The 18,937-nt window shown below is 45.7% G+C and overlaps 1 long non-coding RNA gene across 1 annotated transcript; it reads left to right on the forward strand.

The window, feature by feature from the left end:
- The first annotated feature begins 2,426 nt into the window (after positions 1 to 2,426).
- On the forward strand, positions 2,427 to 2,851 carry LOC136486774 (uncharacterized). The gene is made up of 3 exons (XR_010766947.1): positions 2,427 to 2,464; positions 2,566 to 2,742; positions 2,813 to 2,851. It is a non-coding gene; the product is annotated as an uncharacterized lncRNA (long non-coding RNA).
- The last annotated feature ends 16,086 nt before the right edge of the window (positions 2,852 to 18,937 follow it).

An 18,937-nucleotide genomic window follows, 5' to 3' on the forward strand; every position in this document is an offset into this window, starting at 1 on the left:
TTCTCAGGACTGTATCTTTTTCCATTTTTGTGCCATATCATCTGTTTCGCGGACTCCTCTATCATGAATAGTCGTTGGATCCTCGGTATGAATGGAAGGTACCGTAGGATTTTCATGGGGTACGGACTTTGCCTCTTCTCACCATCACCAGAGTCTACCTCTAGATACCTAGAGGATTTACACTTTGGACAGTACTTTGCATCCGTGTGTGCTTTTCTAAAGAGGACACAGCCCTTCAGACAAGCATGTATCTGCTCATACGGCATCTTAAGTGCATGAAGGACCTTCTGCGATTCGTACATGTTCTGTGGCAGAAGGTGACCGGCCGGAAGGATGGAGCCAATAACTGTCAACATTTCATCAAAGTTCTCTCGACTGAGGTTGAACTAGGACTTTAAGGCCATTAAGCGTGAAATGCCATCAAGCTTTGAAATCTGTGTGTGGCCATGAAGGGGTTTCCCTGCCGCAGACAACATGTCGTAATACGCCTTTGCGCTTGCCTCTGGCTCCTCCTCCTCCTGCTGCCTACGTCCGTCAGCGAAGTGTGCTTCGTGAAAGTCATCTAACCAAGCTGCTACCCCGGCATCAGCATTGTAATCCTCGACACGTGGTCTTGCCACCTCCTCTCTCACACGATCGGCTTCACCGTGGTGGGTCCACTGGGTATAGTTTTTCGTAAATCCATGCCTAGCCAGATGTGAAGTCATCACCTCCTTTGTCTGCCTCTTTTTGTTCTTACAGTTGATGTAGGGACAAAAAACGGCCCGCGCTCCGAGAGCCTGGTCAAATACTTGCTTGATGAAAGCATCGGTCTTGTCGACCCATTCTCTGGTAATCTCACGGGCGCTCCGGCGGCCCGAGTACATCCACTCACGGTCATCCATCCTCTAACATATATATCACCAAGTAATAAATATAACCATGGACTTGCATCTACATGTCGTTCCTACCATCTAATAGGTAAGGATAGGTCCTAATCCCACCCGAGGATGCGTAGATGGTGTTAGTTCCCATGGTCTGGTCCTATCCGAAACAGAATTTCGGCAGCACCTCCCCGCTGTTCTCCAAATACACGTCTCAACAGGGAGATTGTGTATCCGGAGAACAACAGGAAGGTACTGTCGAAACTCTGTCTTGGATCAGAGCAGACCATGGAAACTAACACCATCTGCGCATCCTCGGGCTGTCTAAAAAACGTGAACAATTCGAAACAGATACGGTTATTGATATGCAAAGATCTGCATATTTCTAACCGTATCACTTTCGAACGGGAGACACCTAACTGGGTTATGTGGAGATACATGACCAGGACAAAGAAAGAGTGGTTATACCTTAGGTGGCGGTGAAGTCAGGCTAGTGGGACCGTGGCGGGTCGGTGCAGTGGCGAGGCGACGCGGTGCGGGCAGACCTGGGGACACCGGGGTACTCCGACTCGGCTCCTGCAAAAAGAAAGAAAGAAGCAAAATAACGACAACTCAAAAATTCGGCAGCATCTCCCCTGAACGGTGAGGTTTCCAAACCTGAAAGAAAACCACAGCACGATGGCCGACAACCACATATATATCAAGGAACCACATGCAGCTTAATTATCAACTACTACTACTCTAACTACTACAACTACTACTACACTAACTACTACTACCACTACTAATACCACTACTACAACTACTAACTACTACTAATACCACTACTACAACTACTAACTACTACTAACACTACTACAACTACTACTCTAACAAATGCACTCGGCAAACGTTTTCTTTGCCGAGAGCCCGCGTTTTTGCTCTCGGCAAAGGACGTTTTTCCTGTAGTGCATATGAAGCAGCAGTGGCATTATATTCGTTCTGATCTGATGCAGGCATATGAATGTGGCACACTAGGTCTGCAGATGCATGCATGGTACACTAGATCAATATAGGTTGATCCCTATGCGTACCTTGCACTTCATATAACATATTCATTCTGATTCACATTGGTAAAAGAAAAAAAGACAGAACTAAACGAAAATGATAGGGCGCCAGGAACAGAAACAGTGTACTCCTACCTAGCTATGACGAATACACAGTTGAGTGGGGTATGTAAGTGAATTAGTATGGTTTTCAGCTATACTATTTCTTATTTTCCTGGCGCACAGAAAGTTGATGAAATATGTTTATTGATGAAAATGCATATTTCTGAATATTATTAAAGTTTTTAGCTTCCTGAAATGATATGGGGGCTAGATACGATCCAAATTGCATTTCACTTTCCCATGAAAACATCTTCTTCCAATTTTATGTCTTTTACAGAGAACTGAGGGTAAAAGTTTAGAGAGTGGTCCTGTAAGTTGTTGCTCAAAAGAAGGTTGGTCCCGAGACTAAACTAGCCTCCTAGATTTTGATGTTGAAATATTTGAAAAGGCTGTGTTGATGAAACTCATGCTTCATGGGAAATTAAAAACCAGGAAATTTTGGACGTGGACATGGTGAGCATGGCTGCAGAATATATGCCTTGATCACCTTCTCTAATTGCTATAATTTTGTTGAGACCACAGCTTATCTAAATCATGTATTTGGTTGTTTGCAGCAAGTAGCAATGGATGAAAGACAAGATCTACAAGCTGTAACTGGAAATGACAAAAGGAATATGTCAGAAGATACAGGTACGAGTGTTTGTGGTGAATATCAAATTAACTCAACTGGTACGGAGGATGTCAAGTCTACCAAAGGATTACAGAACCAAGAATGTTTGGACCAGAAAGAAGTGAGTGTGCCTGCAAAATTATTTTTTGTTTGGTAACCTTATCTGATTCCTGAAATATGGTTGTTTGCAGCAACTAGCAAGGGAGGAAAGACACAATTTAGGAACAACAACTGAAAATAACAAAATGAATATGTTAGAAGATGCAGACGTTCTTGTCTGCGGGCAATATCAAAATGGTCTAACTCATACCAAGGTCAAGCCTACCAAAGGAATACAACTGTTTTGTTTGATTTGCCCTATCTTTTCTATTTTTATGCTCCCTCTGTCCCAAAGAGTATCGTTCTAGTCTTCTAGATTTGTCCAAGAGTACTTGGCGCAACCCTCGATGAACTAGACGAACAAGAATCTGAACGAGGAGGTAGAATCCCTCCGTCGGCAACTCTAGGACGGGTTCAAAAATCAGTAATCAGTAATCTCAACTAACCGGTGGCCATGGGTCCTGACATACGAAGAACCTCAAACAGGATCCGATCGGATCGAATCGATCCATGGGCATGGGGAGTAGATCAGATGAACAACAGCGCTCAGCCACAAATCAATCGTCATAGCGGCAGTCGCTTAGGGAAAAAGGAGGAGTGAGGAAGAGTACTGACTCGGTGCCCTTCTGGCGGAGGATGCAGAACTGCTTGGGGGAGAGGACGGCGCGCCACTCCTCCTCGCTCCTCTGCTTGCGGGGGCGGGACGAATGACTGCGTCGTTGGCATGTGGAGGCGAGACGCCGGCGGCCGTGCGTGGCAGGGCTGGGGCGGGCCGGTGGCCGCCGCTGGCGCGCGCGGGCAGACGTGGCGGGATGGGGCGGGCTGGCCGGGCTGCGGCGGCGGCGAGGCTCGGGCGGAGCAGCGGCGGCAGCGCGCGCGGCCGGGCGTGGTGGGCTGCGGCGACGGCGGGGCTGCGGCCGAAACGGTTCACCATGCGGGGCTTGCGGGGCTGCGTCCAAACGGTTAAGTGGTGAAGCCACTTTGCCGAGAGCCAGATCTGGGAGGCTCTCGGCAAACATTCCCCCTTTGCCGAGAGCCCCCAGATCCGGCTCTCGGTAAAGTTATTTTTTTTTCAAATTTCGTTCGAATTTTTTAACTAGCTAACTGCACAAAAAAATATTAAAAAAAATAAAAATTATTATTTGCCCAGAGTAGCTCTCGGCAAACTGAACAAAAAATGATATTTAAAAAAAAAATCTTTCCCGAGAGCAGCTCTCGGCAAACCTCTTCGTCGAGAGCCAGCTCTCGGCAAACCATTGATCCAGGCCAGGTAAAAAAAAAGAAATATGCGCCGAGAGCGGGCCTAGTTGCTCTCGGCAAAGAGCCTTTGCCGAGAGCAATCCCCTGAAGCTCTTGGCAAATAATATCCAAAAAAAATTAATAAACAGCAAACGGCTCCAGAAAAATACGAAATTTTGCCGTGTTACAACTTATGCTCTCTAATGGCTATACAAAAAGTTTGGAACTCCAAAACTAATTCGACCGTGACATTGTTTGAAAATCCTAATGGATCCTTCTCAACTTTATGAAACTTATTCGGAGATGTCTCAGATAGTAAGAATCATACGCAACCACTTGTGCAAAACATTTTCAATTTTTTACCACAGCCTCCAAGTGTGATATCATGACTTCATTGCAAATATCACAATTTTCCGACTTCGTTTCCTTTTTTAAGAATTTTTAAATCGTTGGGCGACATATGTTCGTGGTCTTCGATTCGTAAAATAAAAGGTGAAAAAAATGTCAACAAGATGTTATTTGCCCTCAATAATGCATAAATAGCATGAATATCATTTTCTACTTAATTTTTTCCTGTGTTTAAATCAATCGCTGTTCAAATTTTAATCGATTAAAAAAACTCCTTGAAATGCAATTAATTAATTATATATAGCAAATAATTACAAAAATACACAAAATTTTAATATTGAGTACAACCTGTAGTATGTCTATAGAGAAAAATGTTTGGAGCATATGAAAGAAAAAATAATTTAATTGGAGAGAGTTAGGAGAAGAGAAACACATGCACATGAAATATAGAAACCACATTTGCCGAGAGCCTGGGAGGGGCTCTCGGCAAATATTTGCCGAGAGCGGCGCTCGGCAAAGAGTTTTGCCGAGAGCAGTAACGGAGGGGCTCTCGGCAAAGCGGTGACGCCGTCAGGGCAGGTCACGGCTATGGGCCCGCGGCAACGTTTTGCCGAGAGCCTGATTTTGCCGAGAGCGCGGCCTACGGGAAAGGACCGTTTTGCCGACGGGCTTTTTTTGCCGAGCGCGGCTCTCGGCAAAACGGCCCACTTCGCCGAGAGCTGTTGCTTGCCGAGATGCAGGCCCACGGCAATCCTGTCACTTGCCAACGGCCGGTGTTTGCCGAGAGCCGCGCTCGGCAAACGTTTTCTTTGCCGAGAGCCCGCGTTTTTTATCTCGGCAAAAAACTCGGATCTCGGCAAAGGACGTTTTTTCGGTAGTGATATTAAAAAATAAAAATATTTCTTTATCTAACTAAACCATGAAATGTACTACATATACTAGCAATACTAAACTATCAAGTGATTTTGATGAACTAATTTAATTTTTATTTATCCAAACATATATGCAAATCATCATGTGATTTTGAGCTAAAAATGACATAAAATCATAATAAAGTCCAACATATAAAGTTACACATGCATCTACATCGCAAAATGAGATAAGTTACTGATAAAACATAAGAGGATTAAGTTTGTTACCTCTAAAATCGAAGAGCAACACCAATAGAGGGGGAGAGAGCAAGAACTACAGCAAGCTGAAGAACAGAGGCAGTGAGTTTTAATGGAATGGCTCGGGCTCGGGGAGGAAGAAATGAGCTGGTCTATAGGCCGGGATAATTAGTCCTGGTTAGGGAGCCAAACCAGAACTAAAGATTAATCTTTATTCCCGGGGCATCACCCAAACCGGGACTAAAGATCCCTGCCCCGCAGACGACCGTTGGGCAGGAACCTTTAGTCCCGGGGGCAAAAAATGCCGAGGCTAATGTCAAATTAGGACATCGTTCTAAAGTCTGTTCCCTAGTAGTGTTGGATGTACTTGGTTGCCCGGTATTGCATTATCCTGCTGCTGTTGCTTTTCCCTCTCATTATTGATTTTGTGACCATGCAAAATCTAGATGGGAAATTAGGATGACACATTTACTTCCTTGAGTCTTTTGTGTTATTCACAACAGTTATCTGAATCAACTCCGTAAGCAGGAAACGAAGGTGAGAAAAGTCATTCTTTATCTCTGATGCTATTTTGGTGAGGACCACCTGCCACGCTTCATATCTCTTAACGGTTTGCAAGCCTTATTACTCTTCCCTTTTGGTCTCATTATTGATTTGTGAGCATGGAAAATCTAGATGACAAACTAGGATGACACATTTACTTCCTTTATTTACTAAAAGCGAAGCATTTGTGCTCAGCAGGTGGGAAGGAAAGTGTTTTGCTCATTTGCTTCAGAAGGCGTGCTTCTCTACAGATGGCTGCCATTGACAATGCATGATAGTATCATATAGTCAGTATTCAGTAATTAAGCTTTTCTCTTTTAGTCCCCAATGCCATTATTCTACTGATTTGCTTCAACACAGTTTTAAACCCAGTGCGTTGCCAGCAAACGTTCCTCTAAAATGTAGAATTCATGGTTTGTTGCAGCTGCTGAATTAAATTTCGAAAATGCTATTTGTTGACGCAAGAATGCAAATATCCTTCCCATACATTGTGTACATGCACTCAATACCTACATGGCGATTTTTTTTAAAAAAAAAACCTACATGGCGCCCTTTTGGGGATAACTGCCACAATGGTAATATCACGAGATGAGATTGTAGATGCACTGTTGTTGCCTTTATAGATGTTTCCGTTGGAAGTTATGCTGGAAAACATGTCATCAGGAAATAATTCATCATTACATCATATTGGGGTGAATTATCTGAATCTCAGGTTATATTCAGTTAACCTTCTGAAGTATGCCAAAATATACAGAGGGCCTCTCCATCTCCAATTTAATTTGGACATTTCGTTCATTAGTTTGGATAGTATTCTTCCATTTTTGAAGTACATTGCTGCTGTGAATAAGTAAATTTCCTTTTCTTTTACTGAACATCATATAGGCCTACCATACACTGGGGCACTGATAAGAGGAAGGTGCTACTACAGCTGGGTATGTAATAATCCCCATCCCACCCCCCACCCGAAAAACCTTTTACCAATAGAGTACTCTATTTCTTACCCTCCTCTACTTTTAACATCAGGTTCTAAACCTGCTTTTGGATACGTACGCAGGGATCAATTGCTTGGAGTGGAAACTATAGCACATTTCTGTTTTTTTTTTACCACATATGCAAGCTTAGTACCATCAGCAATTGTCCATCGCAGCACAGATTCTTATTAGTTTTCTAGTCCTGAGTATGGCACTATTTGTAAACTTTTTATATACCGTTACATTTGATGTTCCTTTTGGTCTTCAAGTGCTACATAATTTACCCCTGCGAGACAACCGAATGTTATGTTCGCATCGTAATTGACTCAAATCGTTGCATATCCTATACATTGTCAGCTTGCTGCCCGCGGTTACCTGCTAGTATATTACTATATATTCTGGTAGGCGACGAGGCCATTATGGCTTAATTACTGTATGTTGCACCTGTTCCATATATACGGCCGATCTGTACGATGCTCCCCTTCCTAGAAAGGAGACCTATGACGTACGTACATGTACATGCATGCATGAGATAAGCACGTACGCCAGCCTGATCGGCGATGGATGAGATGACCGACGAGGCGACGAGGTCTCCGGTCCCGTCAGCATTTGACGACGCTGACCTCAAGGCGAAGGGTGGTGGTGGTGCTAGGGCAGCAGCCGCATTAGGAGTATACCGCCGTGTCACGTAGGCCTTGTTTAGATTGAGGTTAGAAATTAGTATTCGGCACTGTAGCACTTTCGTTTGTATTTGATAATTATTGTCCAATCATGGTCTAACTAGGCTAAAAAGATTCGTCTCGTAATTTACAATCAAACTGTGTAATTAGTTATTTTTTTATCTATATTTAATACTCCATACATGTGTCTAAAAATTTGATGTGATGAAAAGAGAGTGAAAAAACTAGCAATCTAAACAAGGCCGTAGGCGCCGCACGCACATCAAGCATATATGCATGCGTGCACGCAAGCTGGACGTACGAGGTACGACAGAGGAGAGGCCTGCAGCAGCAGCAGGGTGTGTGTGACATGCATGGTTGAAACGCAAACGCGCGCGGCCGGCCGATGGATGGAACAAGAACAACAAGGACGCTCTGCTGCATGCCGTCAAAGGGAAAGGAGTGAGTGGCCCTGGCCTGCTCAAAAGAACTCAGCTTTTGATCACGTACAGTACAGGTAGCTGATGCTGATTTGATGTATTCCAAACTAGTTAATTAGTGCGACTTCCCTTTGCCGAGCTAGCTTAGACGGTCAGTAGTGTAATAATAATAAGCAGGAAGTGCCAATGAACAGATACACTTGTGTAGGGTTCCCTGGATCGGCCCCTGCCCCGCCGGCGCTTCCCGAGGCAGGCCAGGCTGACATCGAAACGCCCCCCACGCGTCCAGCAGCCGTCGCCGAGGTCCTCTCTCGGTCCGCGCCTCCAACGCCTGCTTGGCTGCTTCAGCCCCGCCGTCCCCATCGCCGAGCACGCCACCAGGCTGACACCGCAGCCTTGCTCGCCGTGGGGGCGTGCACGGCTCATCCGCACGCCGCCAGGCCAGGGCGCCGCCAAGCCACACGCCGCCGCCAGGCCACGCCTTTCATTGTGCATGCACCATGGCTATAGCCTGCTAGGTGTTTGATAGAATGCTTACAAAGCAGACCTGGGGGGGGCAATAATGTGTTCATCAGAGGATAGTGATTGTCTGGTGTAGCCCCTTCACTCTAACCGCATCAAGAGCAGGCCTGCTCATATGCCAGGAACACCCTGGCAACCCAGACACCATGGGTGGACACCATCGATGCCCCGCCTTTAGTTGCTCCTCCGCTTCGTGAGGTTCCTGGCTCCGACTCAGGCCGCTGCTGCCATCGTCGGGGCTTCCGCTGCTAGTCATGGAGCTCCAGGGCATAAACCCTCGTCCTGGTGTCGGTGTCAAAAAGGTGATCAAGAGCAAGTTCGGCTGCTCGGTGTCCCCGACGATATGGGGCCGAGCATTCTTCTTGGTCGCTTCTTTTGGCCGTTGTAAGTACAAGCTCTCCCCTTCTTCGGTTGGAGCCATTCTTCAGGCTACGATCGGGGGTGTTGCCTTGGATTTTGCGGTTCTTCAGCTCTCTGATAGGGTGTTTCGGTTCTCGGTTTCTTCAAAATCTGTTGGTTTTCATGTTGCCAATTTGCGTTCTTTTGAGTGTTCGTCTTTCAAAGTCTTTTTCCATCTCTGGAGCAATGGCGGCCCGAACTGGATTCGGGAGTGGAGAAGTTTCTGTGCCGAGAAAGAAGCCTCGTGGACTGCTGTCTAGAAAAGTGCAGTGACCGCAAACGGAAATCTGATCAGACCTTCAACCACCTTTGCTGATGCCGTGAAAAGCACTCCGCTCACTGGAGCTAACAAAGTGCCGTGCCCATTGCTTCCCATCAGCCTCGAATTAGCGTTTTCGATTGTTTGTTTTTCCCTGCTAACCAAGGGCCTGCTTCTGACAAAGGAAAGAATCCTATTGGGCAAGTTCATCAGGCTAGGCCAAAGCCTATCGGCTCCTATTTGAATTTGGAGCCTGGAGCAGCCTTGGGTCAATGCTCCGCTGCAGGCAATCCTTCAGCAGCTCTGACGTCCGAGATTTGCTCGCGCTGTCTGACCGCGGGGCACGTTAGGGAGGCGTGCAAATCTCCCATAAGATGTTTTGCTTGCCTACATGGGGGACACAGCGTTTAATTGCCCGGGCAACAGTCATTGGGGAGGAAATGGAAAAGGGACGAGCAGATACAAGAAGGTGGCCGGGGTCGATTTAAATGAAAGGCAAATTGTTGAGCAACCCGAGCCCGATGCGTTGGAAACCGATTTGGGGACTGGGCCGCATCACAGCCCGCCAGTCTTTGACTCTTTTGGGGGCCTGGGCCAGATTTCAAGCGTCCACCTCTCAGGCGTTGCCGCAGCCAGAACCAATCAAAGTGCAGTGGACACTGTCAGTGGGTATGATGAGTGGGCCTATGGCTTCGGAGACCCACAGCCCAGCGACTGAACTATGCCTCGGTGGGGTATTAATAAGGCCTGATGCCGCTCCGTCTTCCTCTAATAAATCGCCCTCCGTCTGCAACAGCAGCGACCCAAGAAAACCCCGTCTGACAGTGCTACTCAGGCGTCATTGCCGCAGCTCCAACCTCAGCTCACTCCACCTGACCACCCCGAGCAGTCGGTCATGGCGTACCAACGCGCCGATCCCAATCCCTTCAAGCCGAGAGGGATGCACATCCAGAACATACCAAATAGGCCTATGATAGTGCGGTCTGTAGCTGGGCAGAGGCCACGAGCAAGAAATGAAGACTTGGCCATCGTCACCATCTCTCCGCTGCCTGGTAATGTGTTGCACTTCCCAATGGTTGATGAGGTCGTCAGGGAGTTCTTTATGCATAGAAGGGTTCAGATTAAAGATGTACAGCCCTGTCACCTAGGCCAAGCTTTTGTGCGGTTTGAGCATGAATATGATAGGCGCTTTGTGATTGATAGTCCACATCCTTATGGGGGTTAATTTCTCGTTCGTAAGGCATAACCAGGGCAGAAACTGGAGGAGACTTAACTTTAATTAGGAATGTTGGGTGATGTTGATGGGGCTGCCAGAGGATTATTGGGAGGATGAGTTTATTGACACTGTTCTCGGACCTTTTGCCAGAACAACAAGCTGGGACAGTGACCCCGATCACCTTACTAGGCTGATTGTTAGGGCAAGGGTGGTTGATTTAGAACCCATTCCACATTTCTTTGTCTTCTTTGATGGGCCAAGATAAAATGGCCAGTCTTGGACAGTTCAATGTGGGATCCTGTAGCATGAGCATCTAGGTGTTGATCCCCTGGATGAGGAACAGGTACCACAGCTCCCAAATGATGGTCCTCCATTGTTTGACTTTTTTGGATTGGGTCAACAAGTGCTCGCTCCAATTGCTACCCATGATCCACTACCCAATATGGAGGAAAATCTGAATGAGCAGGAAGAGCAGAACATTCAGGTTCAGTAGGAACCCCAACAAGGCTGGGATGTTTGGCCTGAGGAGTTGCCAGCTCTGCAACAGCAGATCGATCTAAATCAGGCACCGGTAGCTATGGAACAGGACCTAAATGAGGCACCAGTGGATGAAGATCCTTTGGAAATGATCATCAATCCAACACAAGGAAATGACCAAGAAGAGGAGCAGCAAATCAAACTCCCACCCCCACCTCAAGCCCAGCAACCGAAAGTTGTTGCTGAAGTTGAGGCCGATATCCCAATGCCCGTGCATTTCCCTGTGATGGTGCATGAAGAGGAGCTCATGGACCTTGATGACTTGGCAAACCAGCAGGAGCATGTGGTAGGACAACAGGAGAACTTAGATGGGCAGTAGGAAGCAATGGTTGATCAGCAGGGGCAAATGAATGATCAGCAGGGCAAATGAATGATCAGCAGGGGCAAGTGGATGGTTTGATGGTTCAGGAAAATATCCAAATTGGTATGGTCAGGACCTTCTTCTTCAATGACCCGGATTTGACAAAACCCACTTATATGTCCTTGTTGGCGCCAAAAAAACCAGCCAACTTTCAAATCAGTGAATTAGCAGACAAGGAGGCCTTAATGGTCCCAAAGGAATGGGTGGGCTTCTTTCAGGCCCTTCTTCAAGCACCGTCCCAACACAAATGGGTCAAAAGTCTATTTGAATCTGGTTTCCCGCATCTTTTGCACATGGGGGCCTAGGGGGGGGTCCTTTATCTCTAATTGCATACCGTCCTCCACTGGGGCCCTGTGGCATGCTTGTTTCTGAACCATCCTCTGTCAAAAAGATTGAAGAATCCCTACCCAAAGAGGACAGTGAGGAGACCTCGGCCAACAAGAAGAGAGGAAGAAAGGGAAAGGCAGACACACCCATTGTGGACTCAGTTGTTAGAAGAAGCGATAGGGTGAGGGCTAAGACTAATGGTTTCATGGTGAGCACTTGTAGGATCAAGAATTGCCTGGGTTGTTCCAATGACCCACCAATATTGTCACCACTCTCACTGAAGAATATTGGAACTTCTTTGTGCCAGCTTCAGGAGGAGCAGCTAGAGGAACATGTTCTCATCGGGAAGAACAAGCTGGAGCCAGTAGGAAAGAAAGTGAAGAAAAGCAAAGGGGACAAAGGCAAGGCCCCTGAAGGCCAAGATGAGGAGAAGAACAAAGATGATCAATAGAACGACAACTCATTGCTCTAGGGTGGTTGAGACTTGGTCTCCCTCTTTTTATTTAGCTTTTCAGTTGTTTTCTTTCCTTAGCAGTAATCTGTTAAATCTTTTGTCCTGGTTTGGGGCCCTGCGTTGGCACTGGCTATACCTAAACTTGTGTGCTTTCAACACTGAATTGGCTATTATCGTGTCTTTCTGTTACCTTGGATATCTTTTTTCTGGGTGTGGTGGTGTTTCCCTGGTAGGATTGTACTCCTACTAGTTTCTTAGTCTGTTTCTTCCTTTGTTTTTATGGCACACAACATAGCTTGGAAAATACTAAACTGGAATGTTAGAGGTGGAACTCCATCCGGGACAAAGTGGTTGAAAGCAAGAGTGAGATCATCTGCTTATAGGAAACCAAAAAGGACAGTTTTTACTCAGACTTCATCAAGAAAATCTATCCTGTGGATTTTGACTCCTTTGAATTTCTTCCCTCAGTAGGTGCATCTGGTGGGATTTTAGTGGCCTGGAAGAGCACTGCTTTCTGGGGAAACCTTATTTTCAGTAATAGGTTTGCCTTGTCAGTGGAGTTTACTTCAAAACTCAACAATGAGACTTGGCTCTTAACAACGGTCTATTCCCCTTGTACACCTCATGGTAAAAGGGAATTTTTAGATTGGTTCAGAGAAATTGAAATGCCAGAAGATGTTGATTGGCTTGTTGTGGGTGACTTTAACCTTCTAAGAAAACCTATGGATAGGAACAGGGAAGGTGCAAATCTAAATGAAATTTTTTGTTCAATGAAGCCATTAATAAGCTAGACTTGATTGAGTTACCCCTTCATGGAAGACAGTTCATTTGGACAAACAAGCAGTTTCCACCACTATTGGAGAGGCTAGACTGGTTTTTTACCTCTAACTCCTAGACCTCAAAGTTCCCTGACACTTTGGTCAAAACCCTGGTCATGGAAACATCTTATCACTGGCCTTGTGTAGTTGAGATTGGCACCTCAATTCCCCAAGCTCAAATTTTCAGATTTGAAAATCATTGGCTCAGTCATGGTGAGTTTATCTCTGTTGCTATTAATGGATGGAAAGGCCCTAAACACATCACAGACCATGCCAAGATGCTGACTGCCAAATTCAAGAACTTAAGGAGAGAGCTGAAGGAATGGAAATCAACCTTACCAAAACTAGCCCTTGCAATTGAGAAAATCAAATTAGTGCTGCATTTCTTGGAAACCATTGAACTGTTCAGGAACCTATCATTGCTAGAATGGAACTTCAGGAACATGGTTTCTGAAAAGCTAATCTTCCTATTGAAACAACAGAGAACTTACCGGAGGCAAAGAGGGAAAGTCAGATGGGTAAAAGAAGGAGATGCTGCTACAAAATTTTTTCATGCTCATGCAACAATTAAACACAGAAACAACAAGATCACCTCTCTATAGGGTGGATTGGGTGATGAGGACATCACTTCTTCAGAGGTACCCGCTGATCCTCCAACCGTCATGCAAGGTCCAATGACCCGGGCTCGAAAGCGACAACTCAATTTAGAGGTGAGCTCGTTCTTAAGCGATACTTTTCATACTTTTGAGAATAGACTACTACCTAATGATGTTATCTTGCTTAGGAACATTGGAGAGGGTCATGAAGGACTTAGAGGAAGTGGTGGAGGTGATGATGACCAGCAAGGACGTCCAACACAAGTCGGAGGCCCAGTCCAACAAGAATTCGAGTCTGCCTCGGCCTCCTGAACCAGTCTGCCTTAAATTGGTCACCCAGGACGCATCCGGACTCCGTTTTTGATGATCCACATATGGATGGAAAGCTAATTTGATAAGGAAGCCAATCCAAGTGGTTTCACATCAAAACCTCTTCGGAATCAACAGAAATCATTGAAATAAGTCTGCATCCAGAATCTGCCAGGGTGCTGCGACACCTTCTTTTGGTCCGTTGGACCGTGTATCGTGTTTGGGCCCATTAGGGGGTAGGCGACGACCCTAAGACCTTTATAATCATACGCCGCCGCTAAGATTACAATGCCTCCAATGACACTATAATAAAATCTCACTGTCCCAAGGTAACTCCGAGTCACACTTGCCATGCTTGGTGTAATAGTGAGGTTTTCTGAATCTTCATAGTTCCAACTGTAGATGTATGCTTCTTGTAGATGATACAACAATTATCTATAATCTTGACTGAAGGATACCTGTGCTTGACGTTGACTTCTCAACCATAAGGTAGCTGATGCTTCTGAGTGAAGAACTAGAATGGATGAAATCTCCATTTTCCAACTTTTTCAACTTGGCTACCCCCTTAAGATAAGATCAACTAGAGGACACAAAAGGGCAGCTTACACCTCCATCCAGATGAGCTAACTAGTTGTCAGGGACCAATACTAGGGTTCCCAAAGAGGAAGGCCTAATGGTTATACGTTAATCCATCTAGGCAATCAAGGGTGCGACTACAGCTCCAACCTACACTGAGGCCGCGGGCCTCGTCTCGTCCAACCTCTAAGGGTGGGCTCTACCACGATCGACCCCTGAGGGCAGGCTCCGCCTCGCCTAACCCCTGAGGGCAGGCTCTGCTTCACCTGATGTATGAGGGTGGGCTCCACCTTACCCAACATCTGAGGGCTGGCTCCACCTTGCTCGACGTCTGCAGGCTGGCTCCGCCTCGCCCGACATCTATGGGCGGGCTCCGCCTCGCTCGATCCCTCGGGCATAGCTCCTAATGGAAGCTCACGCCGCTGCCAACCACTACGGGCTAGAAAGTGCAACCCAAGGTCAAACTTCTAGCATCGTGTAGGGAGTGGTCACATCTCAACACGACCCGTCCCCACGACATGTCATTCCAGGGGACTCACATCGCCTACAGTGACAGGCGCGTGGTCACTATGCTACCTACACCATGTATGGCCGCTGATCAGCACGCTGGTTCGCCGCGCCGCCCGCTAGGGCGGGATGGGACGTCATGACCCGCTGACAACGCCAGGGCATGGCATCGTTAGGCGAATAGGCACCTGGCGTGGGGCTGTCTCTCTCACCACCGGCCGTGTCAGTGGGGCTGATGAGGACATCACTCCTTCGGATGTACCAGCTGATCCTCCAACCGTCATGCAAGGTCCAATGACCCGGGCTCGAATGCGTCAACTCAATTTAGAGGTGAGCTCGTTCTTAAGCGATCCTTTTTATACTTTTGAGAATAGACTACTACCTAATGATGTTATCTTGCTTAGGAACACTGGAGAGGGTCAAGAGGGACTAAGAGGACGTGTAGGAGGTGATGATGACCAGCAAGGACGTCCAACACGAACCGGAGGCCCAGTCCAACATGATTTCGAGTCTGCCTCGGCCTCCAGGACTAGTCTGCCTTAAACTGGTCACCCAGGACGCATCCAGACTCCGTTTTCAACGATCCACATATGGATGGAAAGCTTATTTGATAAGAAAGCGAACCCAAGTGGTCTCACATCAAAATCTCTTCGAAATCAACAGGAATCATCAAAACAAGTCAGTGTCCAGAATCTGTCAGGGTGCTGCGACACCGTCTTTTGGTCCGTTGGACCGTGTATCGTGTTTGGGCCCATTAGGGGGCGCGTTCAGGGTAGGCGACGACCCTAAGACCTTTATAATCATATGCTACCATCGTCATTAGGTTTTGGGTTTTGCTTAGATTAATCTGTGAAGAATAGTTTCGCCGTTCATCGGTTTGTGAGACCTCAACTTCGAGAGATAATCATTCATCTGCAATTTGGTTGCGTTCTTTTTTGTTCTTGCTTGTGTTCTTCGTTGTGCAGGCAGAGATTAGCCTTCTTGGCGAGGTCAACCTAGTCCATGACTTGGTTGATACCTAGAGGAGTTGTGGTGCTAAGATTGCAGGGTCGATCTTTCGATCTGAAGCCAGATCGTTGTGTCACTCTCCGCCACAACGATAGTTACCACCACCTGATGGAAGATCGGGATCCCCATCTCCATTAAGTGGTAATTAGAGCTAAGGTATACCATCAAGTTCTCTTTTATTCCCTAGTTTGAGTGTTTTGCATTCGTCCCATAGTCCAGTGTCATACTTGTTTTTCCTGTCCTCAAACCTTCTGCGCCATAGCCTTTGCATATTTTAGTTTTAGAGTCCGTTGTGTTGAGTTTGTGTCCTGGTCGAGATCTTGTTGCTGGTTAGGTCGTGTTAGAGTCCAGTTCGTGTGTTTTTTCCCATCGTTTCCATCAAATCTTGGCTGCTGTGACCAATTTTGCACACATTGTTCCCGTTTTGTCCTCTAATTCGGAGCCAATTCTTAAAACTGGTCTAGTTTTCGCATACGAACTCCGTTTTCGATCAGAAAAAAAAATTGGATCCCCATCCCCGGGTTTGCTGGGTTGTCACAGAACCGACCAATTTATAAGAGCACAAGTACAAAAATAATCGCCGAAACAATCAAATTCTCGAACTTGAGCCCATATAAACCCGGTAGTCAACTGAAATCTCGAAGGTTTTCAAACCAACTTGCATACAACCAAGATCACAGTAATTCAACATAACATATCGTATGTTACAACATTTCGCAGATGTTCGCAAATAGATTACATCATCACAGAGTCATCGTTATTACAAAATAAGTCTTGTAAAACATGCGGAAGCAAATAGTTTAACTCACACACCCGAGTTTAAATACACATACTGGTTTGCTGATCACATCCCACAAAAGCATTTAGATAGAGAATAGAGATCATGCCCATGATCTAGTCTTCATCACCCGCCGGGTGGAGACAATACTTACAGAATCCCTGATATAGGAGGTCATCTACAACAAGAGGGAATAAACCCTGAGTACGAGAATGTACTCAGCTAGACTTACCCGTCGAAAAACAAAACAAACAACATCAAGGATTATGCATAGCTTAATGTAGTGGATTAGGCTGACACTTTCTTTTTGCAGAAAAGCATAAGTAATATGATCAACTCTTATCTTGACTAGCAGTGACTTTTTAGTCATTAACCTATCATCTATATTAGCACCTATACTAAGCAATTATTTTATTAGGGTGCAAACATTAATAACCATATCAGGTATTCATTGTGGCAACCTTATCATCATCATCCATTTAACCATATCGTTAAATTAATTGAATCTATGTTGTCGCTGCTCAGTCAAGTTCTCACTATCCAAGAGAGACGGCTATTCGAATCGATTCCTATCCAGCTGGAGGGGTATTCCTAAACACAAACCCTGCGTCCCCCGTCAGGGTCGCAAACAAGTCACCTTTGGCACAATTCAGGAGTCACGAGTCTAAATAGATCGGCATTCTCAAAGAACCACTCTGCCAAGGTTGTTCAGGACTCTAACCCGCTTTGGACTTATGCTAATGGCTCTCCGCACATCCTTACTACCTCTAGAATGCACGCCACTGCTCGCGTCCCTGACCTGAGTCGAGCTACTAGGCTTCGCGGTCGGAATGACTTATCCGGCTAGCTAAGTGTTAGGCTACGTTCAACATGACATGAGGACGTACAATGTATCGGTCCTTAAACGACTCAGACGGAGTCACTATGTTCAAACCTACACAAGACCCCGCCCAGTCTTAATTCATCATTCACATGGTTCTTTTCCATGATAGCAAATATAGCAAACCGTGATCCACCTCATCCTAAAGCTCACAGGTGACAGGAAATCACCTGACTTCTACCACACTAAGCATGGCTAAGCATTTAACCTGTCCTGAACTTAAAAAGGATTCCAGTGCGATATCTGGACAAGGAAGGATATATAATGCAGCAATTGGTTCCAACCAATTCCTATACGTAATGCATCATCAACAATAAAAGATACTCAATGTATTTGTAAAAGCATGGGAGGCTTAATATGCTCCGGAGCTTGCCTTTCAGGAACGAGGAAGGCTGGTGGTCAGGGCACTCGGGCAATTCCCCCACGACGACTGCTTCGTCGGCTTCCTGCACTTCGGGTTCCTCCTCCTGGTTGGCTCCCTCAAACTCCAGCAACGTCACTCCCTCCGGCACACCTATTGCATGAATGCGCAAGATAAATATCATGGATGCACATGAACGAATGTTAGGGATGCTCGGGGAATGCGCACGTTCACTGTAGTTTGCATATTCCGGCTTAAGCCCTATTCAAATCACTTTACTTACCAAGTTTATACAACCTAATGTATAATTGCTCATCTTTAGTTAATGACCTAACACCTGCACCTAAGCATATTCTCAAGTTAGGCTAACCCCTAACAATCAACGGAAACATTGCATCAAGTATACACTCAAGCATTTGTATTTCAGCAAAATGAAGACTATGTAGCGGTACAGTAAACTAGCCAAAACTAGAGATTTATAAATCCAATTGACACGCAACAAGCCAATCTGGAAAGCTTATGAAATTGTCTACAATTCATTTTCAGACCTCAAAGCATGATTCAAACCTTTACTAGGTCGAATTCATAAATCAACAGAACTCTGTCCTCACAGGGCAGAGAGTAAGCCAAAACTGGAACCTAACTTTAAATAACTGTAGTTTCTAAACTACTATGCCAAATGCCCTCAAATTTTGACAGGAGCTAGATACCTAAATTATCTACAACTCTTGTATCATTACATTCACAGAAAACCAAAATATCATGGGGAACTTTCTAAAGTCCCCAGATCTGTCCAGAGGGACATAATGCAAACAAAATAATTAATAACTCATGATGTAAACATATAATTGGACAAAACTAAATCTACTCACATGTCACACATATCACAAGAACACCAAAAAGTAGGGTGTTCATCCCCAAAACATTTCTTTTAATACCTTTCTTAATTTATTTAATTAATTAGAGGAAATAGTAAACATATATGAAAACTATACCATTA

Source organism: Miscanthus floridulus, chromosome 10 (genome assembly GCF_019320115.1).
Source record: "Miscanthus floridulus cultivar M001 chromosome 10, ASM1932011v1, whole genome shotgun sequence".
NCBI classification, from domain to species: Eukaryota; Viridiplantae; Streptophyta; class Magnoliopsida; order Poales; family Poaceae; genus Miscanthus; species Miscanthus floridulus.